Source organism: Chroicocephalus ridibundus, chromosome Z (assembly GCF_963924245.1).
Source record: "Chroicocephalus ridibundus chromosome Z, bChrRid1.1, whole genome shotgun sequence".
In the NCBI taxonomy this organism is placed as follows: Eukaryota; Metazoa; Chordata; class Aves; order Charadriiformes; family Laridae; genus Chroicocephalus; species Chroicocephalus ridibundus.
In genome coordinates this window covers 73,492,705-73,517,498 of record NC_086316.1, presented here as the reverse complement: position 1 = coordinate 73,517,498, position 24,794 = coordinate 73,492,705, and the positions used below count along the sequence as shown (strand labels likewise).

Sequence of the window (24,794 nt, the reverse complement as noted above, 5' to 3'; positions counted from 1 at the left end):
GAACCCCACTGATCTGGACACTGAGTGTTGAACTTGAGCTTCTGGCCTGATCCCCAACCTGCCTCATCTCTATGGACTTGTCTGGCCATCTGGGCTCACAGCTGAACCTCAGCTTATTCATAAGAGGTCCAGAGAGCACCAAAGATGGTGCAAAGGAGGTAGGGCTCACTGGTAGGTAGGAATAAAGGAGAAGAGGGAGGAGTGGGTGAACAGGACCTTCCCTTTTACAAAGGCATTTGCAAGTTTAACTCAGCCGCAGCATCAAACCCAGACCTAAAAAGTTATAGCCAGTTGTACGATTGATCACTGTAAAATCAAATTGTGCTGTGCTACATTTCTCTAGGAGTTTATGAAGGGAGACAAAAGAGAGTAGAGAAAATACTTCATCTCCTTGAATAGTATATAATGTACATGTTCTCACTAGGGTTTCTAGTTAAATAAGCTGGTAGCTTTGGTAGTTTAGTAAAGAAAAAGCAAAGGCTGCACAAGGAAACAAAGGAAAACAAAAAGATTAATTGTCTACTTCCCATCATCAGGCGATGTTCAGCCACCTCCTGGGAAGCAGGTCCCCAGTATGCATAGAGGTTGCTCCAGAAGACAAATGCCTTACTGCCCTCTCCTCTCCTCCTTTCTCTTAGCTTTTACTGCTGAGCAGATGTCGGATGGTATGGAATATCCCTTTGGTCAGCTTGGTTCAGCTGCTCTGCCTATGTCCCCTCCCAGCCCCTTGCCCACCCCCAGCCAACTGGTCTTTGGAGGGGGGGATGGAGGAGAGACAGCCTTGATGCTGTGCCAGGACTGCTCAAGCAGCAGCAAAACACTAATGTGTTATCGACACCTTTCTATCTACAAATACAAAGCGCAGCACTATGAGGGCTGCTGTGGGGAAAGTTAACTCCACCCCAGCCAGACCCAATATGCTCACCCAACCCAACCCTTCCTGAACTTGCCAATACAAAAAATGTCAAACTGCGCTCTGCAGAACCCAGGCAAGCTGCCTGACCCACAAAACTACAGGATGTCACTGTGTTTTGATGATTAATGCTTATAGAGTTTTCTTCATTGAGGAAAAGTATTTCAGAAGGGCTCCAAGAGGTCTGTGAGAAGTCCGTAAACACTTGAAGTGTTTCTGTAATTACTACTCCCACTCGAGTGCACACTGCAGTTTGCCACAGTGTTGAACAATCAGGAATGTTACTGGATGCCAGATAAAAAAAATGGGGTGAGAAACTAAGAGAACAATGTGAAAACCTTATCTCCATTGTACAGAGCCGGGATACAGAAACACATGTAGTCCTCTCGTTTGGCAGTTAAACATGCACAGTCCCTGAACAAAGCTCCCAAAACCTTTAGCAGAGGTTATACACGTGGAAGAAAAGCAATACTGCATAGAAAGAAAAGCGCAAGTTCAAGTCACCTGCCCCACTTACCACTGTGGTAACCTCTACTAATCTAAGCAAGAGGTCAACAAAATAGTGCTCTGTAAACTCAGTAACAGTTACTACTAACGTGGGCAGCAGCACCTTGAAGAGGTGTCTGAAAGGTGGGATTACAGCCCCTTGTCTTTTTCCTTTCCTCCCATTTTTCCCAAGGAACTCCCTTCACTTGCACAGGTCGGCAAAGACAGTCAGGAAAGCTGCGGGAACACTGGCCAGACCTGTCATGCCGGTGCTGCCCAACCATCATAACTGCAGTGCTTGAAGGGATCACGGCCTCCCCAGCGGCCATAAAGCGCTTCCTTCCCACCAAAGGCAGCACCTTAGCTTCACAAAGGCATAAGTAAGCCTTTCACATTTTTCACTTATAGGTCAGAAGCTCAAGAGAGAAAATCAATACCCCTGCATGTGTGAACCAGCTCTGACCACTACCTAGATCTGCAGTGAAAGTATGTGCTGCAGGCAACCGAAATAATAGTTGGACCAGACAATTCCAAAATGCTGACACTAGTGGGATTGTACTAGTACTCTCTGGCCGTGCCCACAGAGTTGTGATTAATGGGGTGAAATCCTCTTGGTGGCCGGTCACCAGTGGTGTCCCTCAGGGCTCAGTTTTGGGGCCAGTTTTGTTTAATATCTTTATCGATGATCTGGATGAGGGGATTGAGTGCACCCTCAGTAAGTTTGCAGATGACACCAAACCAGGTGGGAGTGTTGATCTGCTTGAGGGTAGGAAGGCTCTACAGAGGGACCTGGGCAGGCTGGATCGATGGGCCAAGGCCAACTGTATGAGGTTTAATAAGGCCAAGTGCCGGGTCCTGCATTTCGGTCACAACAACCCCAAGCAACGCTACAGGCTTGGGGAAGAGTGGCTGGAAAGCTGCCCAGCAGAAAAGGACCTGGGGGTGCTGGTGGACGGCCAGCTTAACATGAGCCAGCAGTGTGCCCAGGTGGCCAAGAAGGCCAACAGCATCCTGGCTTGTGTCAGGAATAGCGTGGCCAGCAGGAGCAGGGAAGTGATGGTGCCTCTGTACTCGGCACTGGTGAGGCCTCACCTCGAGTGCTGTGTTCAGTTCTGGGCCCCTCTGTACAAGAGGGACATTGAAGTGCTGGAGCGTGTCCAGAGGAGAGCTACCAGGCTGGTGAGGGGTCTGGAGACCAGGGCATAGGAGGAGAGGCTGAGGGAGCTGGTCATGTTTAGCTTGGAGAAGAGAAGGCTGAGGGGAGACCTCATTGCCCTCTACAACTACCTGAAAGGAGGGTGTAGAGAGGTGGGTGTTGGCCTCCTCTCCCAGGTGAATAATGACAGGAGCAGAGGAAATGGTCTGAAGCTGCGTCAGGGGAGGTTTAGGTTAGATATTAGGAGGAATTACTTTACTGAAAGAGTGGTCAGGCACTGGAACAGCCTGCCCAGGGAGGGGGTTGAGTCACCATCCCTAGAGGTATTTAAGAACGTGTAGATTTGGCACTTCAGGGCATGCTCTACTGGCAGAGATTGTAAGTGGTTTGTTTGTGGTTGGTTTTTTTGTTGGGTTTTTTTTGTTGCTGTTTTTTTTTTTTTTTGGTATGTGTATGGTTGGACTTGATGATCTCAAAGGTCCTTTCCAACCATGAAGATTCTATGATTCTATGATTCTAGTGTCATGGTTCGGTCTTAAAAAAAAACATTTTGAATTAATGTCTGTAATATATCAACGATCTGCCATCCACAGACTTCTCTACACATCCACTCTCACAGAGGCAACAACTGGGAGCACAGGTTGAAAGACACCACCTGATTCAGCCGAGCCACATGCTACTATGAATAACCATATTGTGTAAGCTTGTTAATGAACTAATCAAGATATGTTTTAAAAGTAGCTACTTCTTCTCTGGCTCTGACTGTTCTTATTGGGAGGTGATCAAGCCTTTAATTGCTTTAATAGAAAAGGATCATCTTCCAATTTTCCACTAAAGTTTATTCTGTATTTTACATCTACTTGTTCTTGTGGCTCAGATAGTTGAAAGAGTTTTGCATTTTCTTTTCCTCTGTGTCCTTAGTGGTACAGCCTCCCCTTGGCATTCTTCCTCCACTGTACAACATGTTATGGAGAGATACAATATCCCCTCTCAGACAGCAGACAGTTAGATGAGGCTTTGATGTCTCTGCCAATGGTAGGAGGGGTTGGAATTTGGTGATCTTTAACGGACCCTTCCAACCCAAACCATTCTATGAGTCTGTGATTTTATTCCTTCTCGGACTTCAGCAAAAAGTAAACAGTAAACAGTTTATATTTGGGGTATCTTCTTGTAAGAAAGGCTACTAGTATAGTAAGAAGAGAACCTTTCTTTGCATCTGCTCCAGTTACAATTCATGTTTCTTGAATATGAATGAGTAGAACTTCACAAATTTTTAAAATTTATTTTAATGTGTTCGCTAGAACTTTGCATGACATCATTAACACTCCTCTAATTCTACTAGAAATAATTCAGATAAGGCAGGCCAAATCTCCTAGGATTGTACTTGCCAAAGTAATTTGCTTGTGTTTCCAACTAATGAGCTTCTGGCTGAAAGAGTAGTTTTTGTTATTAGTCCACTCTGAGCCCTTGCATTCCATTCCATTGGATTTGCATTTTGTACTCCTGAATTTCATCCTATTCACATTACTGTAGTTATCAAGGTCACCTAGTTCTTCCCACACAGCACTTTGATACTGAAAGTGCATTTTGGATAACTGGGATTTCATCACCTTATTCCTAGCTTTTGTGTCCAACTGATTAAAACAAGTATTAAAGATTCAGGTCCAACACTCACCCTGAGGAATTTCAAACCCTCTTCCACACAAGAGCTTTCCTTTCATTGCTAGTGTTATTATCTACTTAGGTACAGCGCGACAGATCCTTTTCTGAATCCCACTTTTCAATCCCATATGTTCCTATGTGTCAACAAAAGATATGCTTCACTGAAATTAGACGAGATTTACTTCACTTCTATGTAGACAGGTACCAGATTAGTCTAGCTCAAACTACTTCAGCATTTCATTCTACTCTCCCTTTACTTCTGTGTTTGTCTTTACCCTAAAAGAACTGTCCTGAAGTTCTGCATATTTTCTAAATTACTCTGGTCATATCTGCCTGCGTCTTTTTCTCCCAACTTCCCCTTTAATACAGATTCTATATATCCAACATTCTGGAGTCATCTCGTAATATCCGAGAACAAAGAGACTTTATAATTATGTACTCTGCTTTATTATATCACTTCTGCACAGCTATGTGATGGAGATTTATCATTCCCCAAACATTACATGACGACTTGGGAACTCAACAAATCATTTGTAATAAGAAATCTTGTGTGAAACCTTGAAAAAACAAAAATACCAAGTGATTTATAACTGTACAAATCAATGCTGGAGACAAGTTAAACATCTACGGAAATCTGTATGGTTTTATGAAACGAAGAACAATGCTGAAACCCGACTCTGTGCGTTGCTGTGTGTTAGCAATTTGGGGCACTGTTCTCAGATTCGTAGGCAGTATGTAGCAGCCTGGCTTTCTGTCACTGTTTCTAAAACACCCTTGTTTTTGCGGTTCTCAGATCTTTAAAATTATATTCTGGTATTGTCTTACAAAGATTGGCTTCATCCCAGATGTTTGTCAATTCATGATTTCAGCTGCTTCAAAGATGTTCTGAAATTTTTAAAGCAAATGCATTATTTTTCTTTTAAACTGAAATATCTTATTTTTCAGATACACAGTTTGAAGTAATGAACTCAGATTTATTTCTTCTATTCAAGGAATAAAATTCTCACAAAACCCACAAAGGTATACACATTCTCATCAAAATGAAAATGATAAGCAAACACACACAGCTCTTGTAAGGACAAATGATTGTAAACAAAGAACTTTTTTTTTTTTTTCTGGTGATACTAGTTTCTAAAGACATACAAAGTTTTCAGATGGCCTTTCAGGGTTTGCATGTCCAACTTCATTCCATACACCTGAGGAAAATACTTGAAAAGAAATTACCTACATACATAGATATAGCACTACAAAAGAAAAAACTAGCTGAAAGAAAAAAAAAAAGCGAAATAACAGATCTAGTTCAAAGCCACAGGGTGTTCATTATATTAAATAAAATTGACTTTCAAATCTTCTTTTTACACGGACTTGATCCTATGGCTGCTTCTTAACAAAGTCTGAAATGTTTCTCTAAGTGTTTCCTCTGGTCTTTCCTTTCAACTCTGCGTCTCTCTTCATTAGACACAAAACCTAGTGGGTATTTACTAACATGTAGGTTGTTTATTCCAATACTTAAACGGTGGGGCAAATACATTATTTTATTTAAAACACTGGGAATTACTTTTCTTGGAGTAATGTTGCATTTAAAACTCAAATCCAAAGATTATATGCATATTTGGTGATAATATGATACATAAATATTCTATAGCCCTAGGCTAATAGGAATTTTATGTTAGCAGTAGCTTGCCCATGGCTTAACTTTCTAATGGGATACTTGCAGCAGGGGTGCACTCCACTTTATTCTTCTTATTACTTAAGTAATACACAAGTTATTTGCTGACACGGACTTCAAGGACAAAAGGAAAAATCAGAACATCTAGTACCATTGGCAGATACGAGGCTAATACATTTCATCTATGTAATCAAATAATTTGAGATAATATGTATCATCCAGAAAGAGGGCAGAAGTAACAGTGTGATCTTACCAGGCTCTGTTCTCAGGCAGCCTCCACTAATTTCATAAACCTTCTTTGACTCCAAATCTCCTGGCTGAAGTGCAGTGTTGTGGCCTTCCCCCTGTCGATTGACACAAAAAAATAGGCTGTGTCAATTTGCAGCTTATGCCGTGCCTCTTCTTATGGATGTCTACCATAAAGTCCTTATTTAGACATTATCCCTGATAATTTATCTTGGTGGAAGAATCATGCTCAGAACTGAAAAGGTATTGTTAACTTTTAAGTTTTCTGGTTTTAGCTTCTGGCGATCTGTTCCTATGAGTTTAACCTGCAGATGAAAAGGCTTTTAATAATTTTTCTCTTTATACAATTACTTAAAAAATAAGTCCCCTATTCTTTCTGAATAACCAGACTAATTGTCCTCACATTAAGACTCTGACTTCAGCTCCTCCCCAGCTACTGCAGCTCTCTGCACCCTTCTATTTCTTCAGCACTCATAACATGTAGGAACATACTGAATACGTGAGAATGTGTTTTGCGAAGGTGTACAGAGAGATTGTAAGCAAAATCACCCCGTTATGGAGGCAAGCTTGTTGAGATCTCCTGTTAGCATACTGCATCACACTGACAGTACCTGAGTTGCTCGTCCTCTCTGAAGCCTCCGCGGTTCCCACAATCAGTGACATAGTCTCCACTCTGTGAAAGTTATCTTCATTACTCACTACTTGCTTTCTACCATTTTGTACCTAACTATGCTTAGCACACTGTATGAATGGCCCTAAGGTATCATGTGACCCAGACTGCCACAGATGATTACCTTCTTCTCATCCTTATTTACCTCCATGACGATCGGTGGCCACTTTAGTCAGGAGTGATTTCATTATTCATTTCATCATCAAGAATTAATCAAGCAGAAGCAAACGCAGTATTGCTATCTTCAGAGGTCTTTTGGAAACACCTCTAGAGAAACAGTATTACCTTTGGAGATTTAGTATGTGTTTTAACCCATTTTTGAAGCACTTACTGTTTTGAACAGAACTCTGAACAGACAATTAAGATGTTTTTCAAAGAAAAGATATTTTCCTGAACATTACATCATGAATGTAACTCAGACCTTCAAGAACCCTTACGAAGAAATCTTGCCTTGGGATTTAAAGTGATAACTATAGCTCAAGAAGAGCTTTAGGATTCTTTTCCATTTTGGATTTGCCGTGGTTAACAAAATCAAACTCAGAACCACGTCATGTAATCTAAATTTCAGCTATTCTGTGTTAAATCCTGTGACCTATTCTGATCCAGCAAAGCCTGATTCTGCCAAAAAAGATAATTGGCTTGCCTGTGTTCTTACATAGAACTCAACAGAATTTCATCTACACCTAATGCCTTCTGCCTGCTAGATCATGTCCATTTACTGTGGGAGCTGAGAGGATTAGAGGATATAATTCTCATACAGAAACACCAATTTATATTTGAAACAAAGAAAAACACTCAAGGACATGGACAAGATAAAAATGTACTAGTACTGGACCCTTTTAAAAATCTTGTGAAAAGCCCTTTGTCTATTCAAAAATCTTAAATATATCTACATTCAGAAGAAAAGCAGTCTTTTCTTGTGAAAACATTTGGTGAAAAATTGTAAGACCAAACAAAAATGTTCAGGATAGAATGATTTGTCGTTTTGTTTTTCTAAAGAACTAGCACAACAATATCAATCCCCAGAGTTGTCCTTTAAGAGTCACCGTGATATATTTTTTTAGAGAACAATGTAGTTGTTTAAATATACATTCTTCTGACCATATTTATCCTTGTTGACTTCTGGTCAGTTGTAACAGGGTCAGGCTGTTTTTCAGTTTTAGAGATCAACTGAAGATTACATTAGTTAATAGTTTTCTAGCAGAAAGCATACCTGTAAATCAGTATTATTTAGGTATGTCTCCAGGGGATCTCTATGTTCAGCCTGAACTGACCTTCTGAACAAACTGCACTTTTAAGTGCACCTGTAGCCTTCATTGTTTGGTGCCATGCTGTGGTTTAGTGTATCATGTGCCTTGCTTGTGGAATTCTCCAACTAGCTAAGCAAAGAAACAGACTCCTTGCTTGACCGTAAAATTAAGACAGAGTCTTGCCTATGTATTTTTAACTTCAGTGGTCTATTTCAGGCAACACAGAAGACAGCTTCATCAGCTTCACTGCAATCACATCAGTTGATTTCAGTTTATGTTTCACATTGTAAGATATCTGCTTTGTAAAACACTCCAGAATGTTTGCATTAATTGATTCTCTGAAGAAAAATACGAGCGACATCTTGAAGCAAATCTCTTCAGCAAAGATGGGGACCAAGGCAACGGGAAACAAAAGGCGGAGAGAGGCATGTACATCATCTGCCCCATGTGGAATGCTGTGCCTGGCAGGCCAGCAGCTGCAGACACACATGTTGCTGCTCTGCATTGTGTTTGTGTGTCCCAAGTACTGCGAAATGCTCATGCAGCCTTTGGGCTAGGACAGTAGCCAAGAGCTAACTCTTAAGCTACTCCGTAGCTTATCAGGATCACACTGCCGCATTTACAACCCATTCTGCCCACAAGGACACCTAGACCCGAATTTCAGGGTGGATAGAGAATTAGCCTCCCACCAAGCTAAACGTGCGAGGTTCCCCGTGGGGAAAGCAGCAGAAGCAAGGAGGCAGGGTTTAATCTACCAGTGCTATATCAAACCCGACTAAAATGTTTTTAGCATGGCACTGATGTACGAAAAGGTTTCTTGCTTCAGCTTAACCCTCACTAGTGCCTACATTAGCAAGCTGTGAACTGGATTAGGAAATAAAAAGCAAATAAGTTTAACTAACTCTATTAAAATTATGTAGCTGACATAAAAAGAATAAATGCTAACAAACTCATTAATTCATTGATTTAATCTCTTTAATTTTTCCCATGAGGTAGTTTATATGGGAGTTAATGAGCTGCCAGTCATCAGTCATTGGACACTGACTGTTCAACATTCAAGAAGCTGATTAAAAAATATAGGTGCTTATTTCATTCTGGTAGCACAACAGGATTGAGATTATTAGTTAGGAAAGAGACCAGATATTTTGAGCAAGGGAGAGGCAATCATTCTACTTACACCAGTCTGAAGTTATTCCCATAAAACTCACTATAATATTAGCTTTTTCCTTATATGGATTAGAACTGAGGAAAATACCTAAAGCATGGTATGATATATAAACTAAAATAGGGCACAGATTTTAACATGCAGAGTTACTCGAACTGTAAAACAGAAAAGGGGGTCAGCATGGCTACAGAGGTCTACTGTCTTCAAAATAAACTTCTATATATATAGAAAGACAACTTCAACCTAGTTATAAATTACAGATGTCAACCTATGAAAAAAACACTTCACATTTTGTAGTGGAGGATAATTTTCTTCTGGTCTTTTTTGGTGATGCTGAGCAATTAAGTCAGTTTACATGGTATGGTTCTATAACTTGAACTAATTTCAGCAGTCCTGCCCAATAAACTCCAGATATTCCTACCTTCTCTGTAGCATCATTTCCAGTATTCATCCGAACAAGCAATGAATCAGTTCAAGGCACCGAAACCAATCACTTTTTTTTTCTGTAGAGCTTTTTTTTTGTGTCTGTATGTGTGTTATATTAGCTCCTTGAACAAATCAGATGAATATCAGTGAAAGAACAAGGGAGGAACTGGAGATGGTTTAAACTCTTATGCAATCACACTTAAACCCAACCTGTTTAAAGTACCCTTGCTTCGGGCAAACACTAAGAATAATTCCTATGGAGTTCTGATTCAAGTGTGAGGACATAGCTAAAATCTAACATCAAGGTGACAATGTAAAAGCCGATGAAAAACTATTTCTTTACTGGCTGCTATCAAAGGATTATTAAAATACGTCTAGCTGTTCTGTGTAGCCATTCAGGCTGGCCCTACACAGTCACTGACCTGTTGAACCTAGTAAGCCGTCTGTTAGCTGAAAAGCAAAATGCAAGAGTGGAAATCTGGTAAACGCATTTTTCAGGTACTCATGAGTATTGCTTATTACCTGCAACGAGTTTTCCTCATGTCTGTTTGAATGAAGGTACCTCACGCTACAAATCCTAGTACAGCTGTGATGACATACCCAGACTTTCACAGAGTTACTAGGCAAGAGTCGTAAAGAGAGTCCATAACACAACTGAAGAAGAGCTTCCAAGTCTGGGTAGCCTATGGCTCAGCTACCTGTCTCCACCGTGACAGAAAACAGCCACACGCTCCCCTGTGAGCCGGGAAAAGTTAGTTGTTATTTGTGGGAACCAAGGAGACATCTTCCTGAGAGGATTAAAACCAGCTATATACACAAACAGCAACTTTTCTCAAGTATGTTTGTTACAGTTAAGTAGCAGTAGGACCCCCACACAATGGGATAGCATAAGCAAAGTCTGACAAGTAAAAAGTTTGTGAGCATGGTATTGGTCCTTAAGCTGTGGCCACTGGTCTTCCCACAGTCAGAAAAAGAAATCTTTAAGGTCTGGTGGAAAATATGGTAATGGGTGTGTGGGGGAATGACGAAATCCTACAGATCCAGTGAAAGTTATCTCCTGTTTAAGGAATTTAGTCCATATACTCTAGACTGCATCTACCTCACTTTGGATGCATAGTACATATAAATTTGTGGTTTCTTGTAAAAAGAAACTTGAAATTTCAGGTTTTTGTCAAGCACCACCCATTACCAGTGGTCAGAACGAGGGCAGCAGTTCCCCAGCTGACAGAATCGCAGTCCTCAGCTCAGACACACTCTCCATACAAGGAGAGTAGGTTACACTGACCTCTCTTCCAAATGCTAAGGGTGTAATTCTACAACATACTGAGGTACACCAATACAGCTGTCTCAGGAAGCTTTCCTAACTAAACTTATTGCCCTTCCCATACTGCACTTTCCTACTTATTCAGTTGGGTTGATAACAGCTGCTTATGGGTCTGTGAGGCCATCATGCAAAGGGTGTGTACTAAAAAGTAACCTACAATTTTTCTTAAAGCCTCAGCCATCTCAGTGATTCAGTTTAAACTATTCCTAAACAAGCAGCTATATTGGCATGACATAGTGAATTAGAAGACATGGGTAGGGAATAAAAGCTTAAGGCTGGGATTTCTTTAGCTTTCCTATTACAAGTAACGTGTAATGGAAATAATCTTTAGTTGACACCTATTAAAGGTTAATATTTTTCTTACTTCACATCAAACGTCAGACAAAACCCCAACAAAGGAAGTGGGGGTGCCTTAAAGTTATTATGCTTGTGATCATACTCTCTCTTAGATCACCGATACTAGGCATTGATGTTAAATCAGCTCAACTACAACTCTTGCATCCAGAAAGAAACTATAGTTTTCAGCTGAAAGGGGTTAGACAGCCCTTCCACTTGAGATTGGAGCCTAGACTCCAAAATAATTCTTCCCTTCACTATTCCTGGTTTCTGGCATAAGCCGGTGACTCAGTTTAAGGTGCTGCTGCTCAGCTGAACATTTACTGCAGCAACAGGAAAAGGGAGGAGAAAAGCTGCTTTTCTCCTCCTTCTGAAGCATTCCTGAGTTCTGGTCTGAACTTGCTAATTCATTTTTACTGGAGCCAGGAAACAGCAATCAGGTGTTCACCACTCCTTCGTTCCCAGGATCTGCTCAGCAGTGACAGTGAATGGTGTATTTTGTTGCACATTGACCTGCCAGTTTATATACTGCAAGGGACCATGTTTCAAGACTTTGGTGCTAGAGTATTCAGGGTTGGATTCTGGGATACTGGGGAATGGAGCTCAAACCCAACTTCTGACACAGGATGAATAGATGTTGATAAGTGAGATTCATTGGCAGGGCTGCAGCTTGAAGCTGAGCTTTCATTGCTCTTCGATGGATTCAGCTTTGAAAGACAAGGAAAACAAAGAACACTACATGTTTGTCCCATTAAAGAAAATACATTTTCCCAAATATTCAAACAGCTCAGTAGTAGGTTACAGAAAATACAGGCTCAAGCGCTACTGTTCCTTGATTCAGATCAAGAACTTGAATGCAAGTCTTCCTTGTTACAGTTAGTGCTTCAGCTACTGAGCTTCTGGCTTTGGTGAAATAGTTGTCTCCATCTTCTTATTAGTAATTCCATCTTTTTCTGATGATGCCTTACTTTATCTATACGAAGACTTGACTGTGAGGTGCCCTAGAATGCCTTGTCCCTCTTTCTTTGGGCACAATCCAGGTACATTTCTCCCTCAAAGAATCGCCTTCAACAATGCTGTATTGCCCTGACACAATCCTTTTGTACTGTCCCTTCTTTCAACAACAATAGGAAAAATGAAAACACTCCTCACTATGCATTAACAATCTTTTCCCAGAATAAAGATTTCCAGCCACCTCTCCTGAAGTGCTTCTTAGCTTCCATACTCCAAGACTTAGACTGTGCTGTTTCTATCATGTCAATTTGTACGTCCCTGGTTTTCCGGACTGCTTTCTTTTGTAGCAATTCCTAAATCTCACTTGAATGCAGTTTAAAAAAACATCTTTTCCTGTTTTCTTCTCTGTTCCTCCCAAAGGTTCACAACAGTGCTTGTCCTGCTTCCGTAATACTCCATTATTTTAGTACATCTCAAGGCCCCATGACTAGTTTATCTCATTTCTAGCAACCTTACATAGGAATCTAGCCCTTCTACAGAGCCCATCACAGTTCATTTTCTACAGTACAGCAGCAAATCAACCCTGCCTGCCACAGGATGTACCTGCAGAAATGAAGTCGGACACAGCTAATTCAGAGTGTCCATTCTTTACCTGTCTTTACCAGACCCTCTCATTGCCTCCATCAAAAGTATGCATGATTAGATTAGGACTGGCCTTTAAAAAGTCCAGGGACCATCAGACAATCCCTCAAACCCCAACCAATGCCATTATGGACAAGTCTCAACTTTTCTATCTTAGCTCAGCCTGCCTGAACTATTCCTGTTTGTATAGTTATTAAATATTAATTGAACCAGAAAGCAAAAGGCAAATCATAATCCAGCAGCAAACACATTCATCTACGATGCTGGACAGCCAGGATCCCCGCTACAGTTAATACTGCATTATTTATGAAGCGTGGAACTACTGATAAAAGAAATTCAACTATTTTGTTTTTCATAAATATTAACACAGTTAACTACTTGGCAATGTGGGGTAAAGCAATTCTGTAGCTTGTAGTAGCTATTCAGACTTCTTTCAAACTGGAAAAAAAAAAAGAAAGGTACCATAGTACTATTATCCTACTGGGTAAGATAAATCAACTGGGGCATAGAATACTACAGTCAACTCAAGTTGAAAGCAAGGACCTAGAACTGATTCTTTAAAAACTCATGACAATGAATGCCCTAGCCTCTCAAATACTTGAACTAGAATTTCTGGTTAAAAAATATAATGAGAAACATCTCCCTTCCAAATTAAAAAAAAAAAAAAGACCTTTGAAAATATTCCTATAGAACATTTGTGTCTTAGCAAATAAAACTTCCAAACATTTTACACCAGTACTTCTTCATATATGTAATTAATTTATATGTTCCATTATTGCATCAGGAGGTTAGAATGGGGGACTGAAAGAAGTTATACTGAAAGAACTGTGGAAGCAATAAAGAAACATGCAAATTTGGTTTAGAAAGAAAACAGTTTAAATTAATCTTAAAAGAATTATAAAATCATTTAAAGACGTAATTGTGCAATTTTTAAATGAAAATAATCTGTAACTGAGTTCAGAATTTGTTCGCAAAACCAGAAATGGAAACTCACTATTTCTTCACATTCTCTATGGAGTCAGGTGATGCACTGCTTCAAGGAGTGTGTCTTTCTAAAGACCTGAGTCTCATAAAAATCACCCTCTTTGAACCATAAAGCACCTCTTTACCTCAACAAGTTCACCCCTGATTTACACTATTATTGTGGATTATATTTGGGTTTCTTGTGTCTGAGACACAAAATTAAGGGTCTGTCTACCTGTCGGTATCAATGCTATTCACAGATAGTCAAGCTAGTTCTGAGGAAATGAGCTTGAGCATGTAAATTAGAATCACTGCATTAATGTAAGCCTCCAGAGGGGATAATATATCCTGCTTTTTAGCATTGTGTAATGTAGACAATTCCCCTTACAGTTTTAGTTAATGAAAGACTCTTTTCCATGTTTTTTTCCAAAAACTGTTATGTAACATCACTGTGTGCTGTAAATAGCTTCCCACTTCCATCTGCTGCCCGAAGTGCCTTCTCTAAACTGCTTCGGTTGGTAGAGTGTTTGCTTTCTAGTTCTTCAGGATAAAGTATTTGTTAGCCTTGTCACAGCGTATCATCTTTTCTAGACTACAGCTGCCAATAAACACCCGGCAGTGGCACGCACATGATATACTGTTAATACAAATATATTCTTACTAGTTAAACAGAGTCTAAAAGACGTTAAAAAAATAATGAAGACATGTCACAACAGATTGGACAACATTCATTTAGGGAGTATTCCCCTTTACCAAGGGGCTGAACAGCATGGTCATATTAATACCTGCTACAATTTTTATGATTGTACGGCAAATGATGGATAGAGAAAACCAGTAAGAAATCCAAAAGCCCCCTGAGCAATGGCCTGCAGCATTATTAACCATCTGATGTCAGTACCTCTTGCTCAGTGCTCTGGGAGAAAACAAACTCTAAAGGTCCTGCAAATATGATACCAAAAACAATAATTGACTTAAATTGGATTTGTGACTCTATTGTTAAAAACATATTTAAATGGTAATGATAATGGCTGATTTCTGTTACAGATCACATCAAACCATGATTTTTACCTATACCAGTCACAGCCACAGTTTCCAATAAAGTTCAAATTAGCCAAGATAATTTGAATGATGTCAAGCAATTCTGAAACACGGTTGTATTGGGTTTGTGTCGCGCAGTTTTGGTAGCAGGAGTGCTACAGGCATGGTTTCTGTGAGAAGAAGCCAGAACCTTCCCCTGTGTCCGACAGAGCCAATGCCAGCCGGCCCCAAGCAGGATCCACTGCTGGCCAAAGCTGAGCCCATCAGTGACAGTGGTAGCACCCCTGGGATAGCATAGTTCAGAAAAGGTAAAAAATGCTGTGCAAAAGCAGCTGGGAGAGAGGAGTGAGAATGTGTGAAAGAAACAACTCTACAGACACCAAGGTCCGTGCAGAAGTCGAAGGAGGAGGTGTTCCAGGTGCCAGAGCAGAGATTCCCCTGCAGCCTGTGGTGAAGACCTTGGTGAGGCAGGCTCTCCCCCTGCAGCTCATGGAGGCTAACAGTAGAGGAGATATCCACCTGCAGCTCATGGAGGACCCCACACCAGAGCAAATGGTAGCCTGAAAGAGGCTGTGATGCCATGGGAAGCCCACACTGGAGCAGGTTTGCTGGCAGAACTTGAGTCCCTGAGAGGGGCCCACGCTGGAGGAGTCAGTTCCTGCAGGACTGCATCCCGTGGAAGGGACCCACACTGGAGCAGTTCATGAAGAACCACAGCCTGTGGGAAGAACCATGCTGGAGAAGTTCATGGGGGATTGTCTCACATGGGAGGGACCCCATGCTGGAGCAGGGGACGAGTGTGAGGAGGAAGGAGTGGCAGGGACAACATGTGATGAACTGACCACCACCCCCATTCCGTGTCCCCATGCACTGGTTGGGGGGAGGACGTAGAGAAACTGGGAGTGAAGTTGAGCCTGAAAAGAAGGGAGGAATGGGGAGAAGGTGTTTTAGATTTGTTCTTATTTCTCATTATCCTACTCTGGTGTTAATAGGCAACAAATAAAATGAATTTCCCCAAGCTGAGTTGGTTTTGCCTGTGATGGTAATTGGTGAGTGATCTCCCTGTCCTTATCTTAAACCATGAGCCTTTCATCATAACTTTCTCCCCCGCTGTCCAGCTGAGGAGGGGGAGTGATAGAGCAGCTTGGTGGGCACCTGGCATCCAGCCAAGGTCAACCCACCACATCACTGATAGCACAGTGACTCACAGTTTTACAGTTATGTTCAAACACAACGTGCTGATGAGATATCATTATTGCTATACAGCTTCTACAATGACAACAGTCTCTAGACTTGTATTGCTTTGCTGTGCACTGTACAAATACAAAGGATATGGTTCCTGTTTCAACAAATGTGAAAGCCAATGATTTCACGCATAAATTTTCTCCATAGACTGTATAGTAGAAGAGGATTCAGGAGGTCATCTAGGCGATCTAAGTGCCCCAACATGGGATTAACAATGCCAATTTCATTCCTGAGATTTGCTTAATCTTTCTTTAAAATGTCCAATTAGGGGAATTTCACAATCTCCTTATGCAATCTAGGCTAGTGCTTTATTATATTTATTATTAAAATGTTCTTAATATCTGATCTGTATCTTCCTTGCTGCGACTTAATCCAAGTACTTCTTTTGCAGTCTAAAAGCAACAAAACAACAGACTCTCTGCAGAGCTAAGAAACACTACTTTGAACATTTTGTACATATGTATCACCCTTCTCTTCTCTTAGATTTATCCATCCAGCCTGTCCAGATCCCTCTGCAGTGCCTACCTACCATCAAGCACGTCGACACTCCCACCTAACTTGGTGTCACCTGCAAATTTACTGAGGGTGCACTCAATCCACTCGTCCAGATTATTGGTAAAGATACTAAAGAGAACAGGCCCTAATACTAAGCCCTAGGGAACAACACTTGTGACCAGCAGCCAACTGGATTTAACTCCATTCATCACCATTCTCTGGGCTCGGCCATCCAGCCAGGTTTTTTCCCAGCATAGAGTAGTCCTGTCCAAGACACGGGCAGCCAATTTCTCCAGGACAGTGCTGTGGGAAACCATATCAAAAACTTTACTAAAGTCCAGGTAAACACCCACAGCCTTTCCCTCATCCACCAAGCATGTCGCTTTGTCACAGCAGGAGATCAGGTTAGTCAAGCAGGACCTGTTTTTCATGAACCCATGCTGGCTGGGCTTGATCACCTGGTTGTCCTTCATGTGCTGCATAATGGCACTCAGGATGATCTGTTCCATAACCTTCCTAGGCACTGAGGTCAGACCGACAGGCCTGTAGTTCCCAGGATCCTCCTTCCTGCCCTTCTTGTGGATGGGCGTCACATTGAGCAGGGTAGGTTTAGAGTAGACATTAGGAAGAAGTTCTTTACAATGAGGGTGGTGAGACACTGGCACAGGTTGCCCAGAGAGGTGGTGGAGGCCCCATCCCTGGAGACATTCAAAGCCAGGCTGGATGAGGCTCTGAGCAACCTCATCTAGTTGAAGATGTCCCTGCTTACTGCAGGGGGGTTGGACTAGATGACCTTTAAAGGTCCCTTCCAACCCAACACATTCTGTGATTCTATGGTTTGCTAGCCAACAGTCTACTGGGACCTGCCAGGTTTGCCAGGACTGCTGGTAAATCATAGGAAATTGACTCGGTGAGCATTCTGGTGTCTAAAGAAAATATCTGGTCTCCTTCTCCCCCTTCTCCTCTTTTAGATTCTGGGAAGGGTGGGGACAGTTTCACACAACCCAGGCACGGCAAGTGCCGCGTGCGCCCTCGCCTGACGCCAAGACCCTGTCATATGAGCCCTCTGCCAGGGGACCCCAGACCCCCCCAGATTTTCCAGCCACATGACTGGCTTACACCCCCCTGCCCCCCAACTAGGTCAGCCCTCCCCACACTACATCATCATGCCAATGTGAGGTCACCATTGTGACATGCAGGTGAGGCCATGCCCCGGCCAACCCATCGGCGTAGGAGAGCGGCGCATCCTCCCTTGGCCCAGCACGGGGCTGCCCCTTCCTGCCATCTCCTTCACGGTTCAAACCCTGTGATCTCAGCGCACTCCTGTAATCGTTTGGCAGCTAAAACCACACCTTCCTGCTCACCTGGAAGCTTCTCACGGGCCCTTATATATTCTTGATACATATGATATATAGCTATGTAAATATCCCTATAAATATATCCAGAAAGGAGTGTATAAATATGCATAAATGCATACATACACTTCTTTTTATATATATAAATGAATTTTTATTTGCAAAAGTTTACATATGAAAGATCACTTAATAAGAGGTACTGAAATTAACAAAGTTGAAATATGAATAGAAAAAAATTAAATAAGAAGAAAATACAGTTATGGGAGACCACCGGTTAAAAAGACTGCTGAAAAACCAGCCAGATCACCATACAGTATTACTCAGGCAGCCTCTGAACTCTGTGCTGTGCTACAAGGTACAGGCAACATTGCCTACTAAAATGGAAAACCAGAACAAAAATTACTTTAGAGGAACATGTGTAGGGGCACTAAGAAAAGCTCTTAACGGGTTTTGCCCCAAAGACCACATCCATCGGATAAATGATAGCGGGGTTGTGATTTATGACAAACCCAAATTGTGCAGCATGACAAGGGCAGGGGATCACACCTACCAAAAGGCCTCTCAGATGTGAATGGCTCTCCTGAACCTGATGCAGCAGTAAGTGTGTCTCCTGCTAGGACAGAAGATAAACTCCTGAAGGCAACATCCGTCTTACAGGTCATCTACACCTTACATAGCACACTGTGTCTTACAAACTCAGAATGTCTCCTAACGTAACATTCAGCTGGCTGAAAGTAGGTGCCAACAAGTAATTCATCCTTCACTCACTCTTCTTAAACAATTTCGCAGCAAAGATCCAGCACAGTTTTTCAGACCTACACAATCTTTCCCATTCAAGTCCAGGGGGCAAACTGTGTTACAGCTGAAAGATCTCAGTGAAGAAGCTCTTCTGAATGCTTGTCTGCATCTGGGCCACTTCAAACGAATCCGGTTTGGGTTTGGCACATTATATTGAGCAGCCATGAACAAAAATGAGCCTTATTAAAATATATCCCCTTTTCTAGTGGTAGAACAGGCCATCTTCATCTTGTTTCTTTTCCACTGTTCAGTAGGGTTTGTTATTCTTTTTCTTCTTGTTGTGGCTGGGATGCAGCCTGGCACTATCCATCCATTTCTTTTTAGGGGTTTGAGGAAGGCCATCCCTTCAGGGCTGTGACATGTCACTCGACAACCCCTGAGACCTCCTGCTTTGCTGATGTTTGCAGCTTGGCCACAACAGCCTGGGAGACAACTAAGGAAATCTTTGGCCATGTTTTCAGCCATGCTTTTAATGTGTGGCTTAATAATTTCCAAAGTCCTTTAGAAAAATTATATAGCTTTTGAAAAGAAGCTGTAGAATACCTTCTACTGCACCTGGGCTCTTTAAAAAGTCATGTACAAGGAGGGGTCCTTTTAATTCTTTTACTACTACCTTTACTGCTTATTCTTTACTACATGATGGTGTGCTTTGTTAAAATATCAGAACCTCCCAGTGCAGCAGATGCAACTTCACAGCCTCTTTTCCACTGTGAAGTAAGTTGTGCTTGTTTTAATTTGTATTTATTTCAGTGCTGCCTGTATTGATATGAGCTTGGTTCACCTCATTACCTCACTAGGTAATGTACCTAGTACTGTGTCACCGTAATGATCTCACTATTACTAACATTTGCCAGAACACAGCATCATAATGGGACCAATAAATCTCCAACCAGGTGGTGCTCAACAAGGTTTTATGTAGAGGTAGACCAAGGTAAACCTTCCAGGCATGTCAGCTGAAAAGGGAAACTCTCACTGGCAAGCCCAGCAGAAGTTTCCAAAAAAAAAATCGCTAGCTTCCCAGCTGTACAGAAAGCACAAGATTTTTCATCTGTTTTAAGCATTGTTTTCCTAATTGCAGGATTGAAGACCATGGCTGGTCAACAGTTAAAGCTCTGTTCTTGGAACTAGTAAGTGGTTATACATTCCAGTAATATGCATATGGATGGATAATGGACTTGCCACAAAGAATAATGCCATGTCTTACCCAGGAGCACTACTGATGTTACTCCAGCTGTCTGGGTATTGTATTTCTGCTAACCTCCCCTCCCACTGGCCTGACAGCTCCCAGGGGCTTTCAATAGCTGTTTGGTAAAGTTCAAACTGGTGTTTTGTGGGGGTGCAAGCATTATTGGGGAGCATGATGTAAAAACCACAGTTTATCATCCTTATTTTTCTCCCACTCTGGCTCCAACTGCTAAACATCATGGACACGAGAGACTTTTATCCAGCTGTTAAATTTCTAGGGCCAGCAATACCACTTTTAAAACAGCTGTTTCTCCCTTCCTTGCCTTTTTACTGCTAGAAACTTTTCAATTTTGTAGATTCTGTCCTCAACAGTTTTCAATTTCTAAAGTTCACTGAAACGAAACGTCCCCTCGATAGCTCGGTGACTGTCGTCTATTAAGCAGCACATGGGTATTTGACCCTTTCTCACAGTTTCAACTATTATCTGTGAACATCTGCTCATAACCATTGTCAAATCTTTCTTTTGTTCTAGACATCCTCACATGGTCTTCCTTTCTGAGTGGAGGCATATTTACTCTCATTTTATACCAATTCCCAGATGCAGCTTTCCAAATCCTTGCAGAGCTTGGAAGTTTCACGTCCACAGATCTGACTCTGACAGCACTGTGGAAGCTGCAGTTATAGCTCTTTATTATAAACTCCAGTTAACACATCAGTGTAGCAAATCCTAACTGTGTGCCGTAAAACATCCCCACTTCTTGGTTTCTAGCATCCTGTTAAAGCAGTCTGTAACAGAGGCCTCTACTACATTATTAGTAACAAAGAAGTGAAAATTATTCTACTTTAACAGCTTGTCTAGAGCCTGGTTTAAAACCACCCATTCCTTGCTTGGTGTGTAATTACTGAGGCAGCAAAAACGGTTTTAAAAACCTCAGCTGATTCAGAACCCATTCTGCCTTTTAGAGTCACACTGCAAGCACATTTGGATAATATGTTCATCACCACTAAAATGAGCTTAACGCTGTTATTGTGTTTAGAATACGCCACAAACGCCTGCTACTTCTACTCTTTCTCACTGCCTTACCTGTGTTGTAAGAGTCCTGGTTTACAAGCCACGTGGCCACCTGGTTTCTGTTCAGATCAACAGTACTCCTGGCTGTTTCAGAAAAGGGATTGACTCTCCCAAAGCTTCTCACTTCCCCAGGAGCATAGTAAATAGCTTTTAAAAGATGCTCCAGTCTAGTAACATGCCTCTAACTACATGCACACACAAAAACAAACATCAGAAAACTGATTTCTGTTCCTTTTCTTTCAAAGATGTTCTTTTTTTTTAAGTGTTGTCATTTTTGTTTTTGCTTTTTTTTTTTTTTCCTAAGCAAGAAGACAAACAGTTCACAGAAAAATTCTGTCTTCTATATAATCAGCCAGGATTATGTTTTCAAAAAGTGCTATAAAACCCACGTCAACGTAAGGATGAGGGAACGTGCGCAGCACAACCCCTGCCATGGCATTACAAACAGTTGTTAGCACACTGAGATGTAGGCAAAAGTTGCCTCCCACCCTCTCCAACAAACTTTTGTTTCCAAAATCGCACCCCAACCATCTTCTTCCCAATGCACGTGGTCTTTTTAGGAAAACCCATTGGGGTGTAGGTGTTCCTACACACATGTTCCTGTGAAGCTGTTTTTTATTCTGGCTTTGTACTTTAGTAAGCCAGGTTACCTGTATTTTCTAGCACAGGACAAAGTCAAAGGACTGTCCCAGTAATACTGTACAGTAATGGGGTTGGTTTGCAGGTAGCTGAGGGAGGCTACTTGGTCAGATTCCCAGCTTTGGTCTGTTCTTTGGATGAGCTGGGGCTGGGTTGTGTCCTCTTGGTTTGCTTCACAGCCCTTTGCCCAACACATATTCAAATCTTTTCATGGCCTCCCACTCTCTGACACACTCCAATACCCTTCAGCTGTACTTTCCTTTTCTTTAATTTTCTTTCTATTTACATTAATTTTTTTCTTAATTTCATTATCTCTTATTAAACATTTTATACACTTTATAATACTTACATATTTATAAAAAAGTGTAATTGTATAAACATACATTTATACACTTTGTACACTCTCATATGTATCTTTACAAACACACACACATATATGCATGTGTGCATTTGTACATATAAATGTACATGTGAGGGCCTTTGACATGCTTCTGGGGTAAACAAAAAAGCAGGGTTTCAGCTGTCAGCAATTACAGGGGTTGTGAGATCACATGGGGTTTGGCCATCACCACGATAAAATGGTGACTCTCATGGACAAAGGGAGGACTTTCTGGCCCTGAGGGATCTGATATACTTCTGGGACAGGTGGGTCATATGGCTGGAAAAAGGGGAAGGGCTTCTGGGGACAATGGTCATCAGACTTTTAAGGGGCAGGTCTTCCAGCAGAAGGTGGGGGAATGGGTTCCACACCATCTTGTATCAAAGTTGTTCTTTAACTGTCATGAATAACATTTCCCTCAGTTGTAGCCTTTCTTCACCCTCTCCTTATCTTCCTGAATCACAACTGGCATCTATGTTGCCATCACTCAAATAAGGAATGAAGTGAAATATTTGACATAAAATAATCTAGGAAACAGTACGTAATAATCATTAGAGAGAGCATTTACACGTGAGTAGTATTTCAACATATATTAGTAATTATTACAGGCAGTTTGGATTAATTTGGCATTACTTAGGCTAAGCAGATATATGATTACTAGGCTGTAGTGATGACACAACACACATTAGGTTGCGCTTTTCCTGGAGAGAAGATTAGAAGAAATACCTTGAATGCCAAATAGACAACAAAATATTTTTTATCTCCCTTATATTAAGGCAAAATGGCATGGTCATAACCAATTATTTTATATATACAAAGATAGTTATTACTTAGAACAAAGGGGCCACATGAGGATCCTACCTTCAGATGCCCAGACCTTGTCATTGAACCTGGTAGTTTAGTAGTTTAGTGCCTGGTACTTTATTAAAACTTCCATCTTAATAGGTAATTTCTCTATTAAAGTTTTTTAAAACTAATCTTTACTCTTAACTTAGAAGTACGTACCTTTCATGGTTTTGTACTTTAAGATATTTTTGCTATTTTTATTCTGTATTCACACAGTCATGATCTACCTACCTTTCATACCACCGTAGCACATGACTTTGGTCTATCGTAACTGAAGTGTATTTTTCTTTACTTTCTCTTTGCATCCCAATTAAGTAAAAATAATCTTTTAAAGGAAAAACCTACTCTCTTTGTATTGGCTTCCTTGAACTGTCATGATTTCCCAGCTAATGTTTAGTAGTGAGGAAGTAGCAACTGCAGCAATTGAATTTTTGGATCAAGCTGTGCGCAGATGTAGATTTGGCTGCGAGTCATCTTTGCTTTTCCAAACGCCACCTCTTGTTTCCTCCAAGGAAGAGGGTCACACCATATGGAAGCATCCAAAACATGCTATTCATCAAACAGATTATTCCCTCCCTAGTGATAAAACTGCCATTTTTATAGTATGATTCTTCCTGATTGTTCTTCCTCCAGTTAGAGATCTGAAAGTTTTCAGATATTATCACTGCCAAGTTTATTGGCTGTTTTGATGAACCAGTACATACTGGCTTGCAGGGAACGTTATGTATCACATGTTCAGTGGAAGTGGAAATGTGACAATTTAAAAGTAGTATTAATATGGAATGACTTCACCCTGAGGGAACAACATATGTGCTAAGAGATCTGTTATGTTAAAAAAACTCTGGTTACCTCAGATTGTCAGGGGGATGAAAATCAGGAGATCAGAAAATTTCTCAAGACAAGGAAAACAAACGATACTAGATGTAACAAATGTGCTGAATGAGATCTTTTCAGAGACCATTAACTGTAAAGCTAGAGGGATCATAATGATAGTCTAACCTATATACAAAGGCAATAAGACTCACATAAGTGCAACCCTGAATAACAGACACCTTTCAGAAAACTGTATTTTTAACACTTGTTTTAAATGTTCATTCTTTCACATTTTTAATTCAGCAACCTAGAGTGAGGCAGGAAGAGAAAACGACAAAAATACAGCAGAGTGCCACTGGCTCCTCCAAATAAAAATAAAACAAAAAAACAATCTAGTGGACTTTTAGAAATGTAAAATAACCCCCAGCTCCTTTTTGGTGCATTATGTCGGCCTGGCCTAAAAGGTGTCTAAGCAGACCCCTCCGCTTGGTTGGTCATATGCTGCTGCGAGGTATGGGGGTATATGTGGTAGGAAGGGCCATCAGGCAGAGACACAGAGGCACTGGGCACGTACAAGCTGCCGGTAGGGCAGTAATAGGGTTCCTGCATTAAGGGGTAGCCCAGGTTCAGGCTGCCCCACAGAGTGTGTTGTGGAGTGCATCCAACAGCACCTCACAGACACCTCACGCGTTCTCCACATGTTCAGTACGCTGATGTGTGAGTGTTCCTATTCAAGCAGGTTCTAAGTACTATTCTGAAATACTTCTGGAATACTCCATCCCTCCCCATGCCCACGGTATAAGCCGGGACTATGGAAACAAGTAAGTGCTTTGAGATTTACACTTATTTGTATCTTCGCAATGGTTTTTTTAAATATTTTTTTCTTACCTGCCAATTTCACAATTTTCAGTGAAATATGGAAAAATATGCACAATAAAGCAGTTTGCAAAAGCGAATCTGTGGTCCTACAGAGGATTTTCAAAGTCTGAACTACTGCAGATCTCACCCTGAACTGTTCCACGGCAGTGAGCCGTGTTTGTGAATACCGTAAACTGATTGTTCTGTCT

General features: G+C 41.2%; 1 protein-coding gene across 1 annotated transcript in view; it reads right to left on the bottom strand.

Moving 5' to 3' along the window:
- The window catches only part of PRLR (prolactin receptor), a 91,480-nt gene that overhangs the window by 62,262 nt on the left and 4,424 nt on the right, over nt 1-24,794 (bottom strand). The window contains exon 2 of the mRNA XM_063320443.1: nt 6,140-6,230. The gene's annotated coding sequence lies outside the window, so the exon portion shown is untranslated. The remainder of the gene's footprint in view (nt 1-6,139; nt 6,231-24,794) is intronic.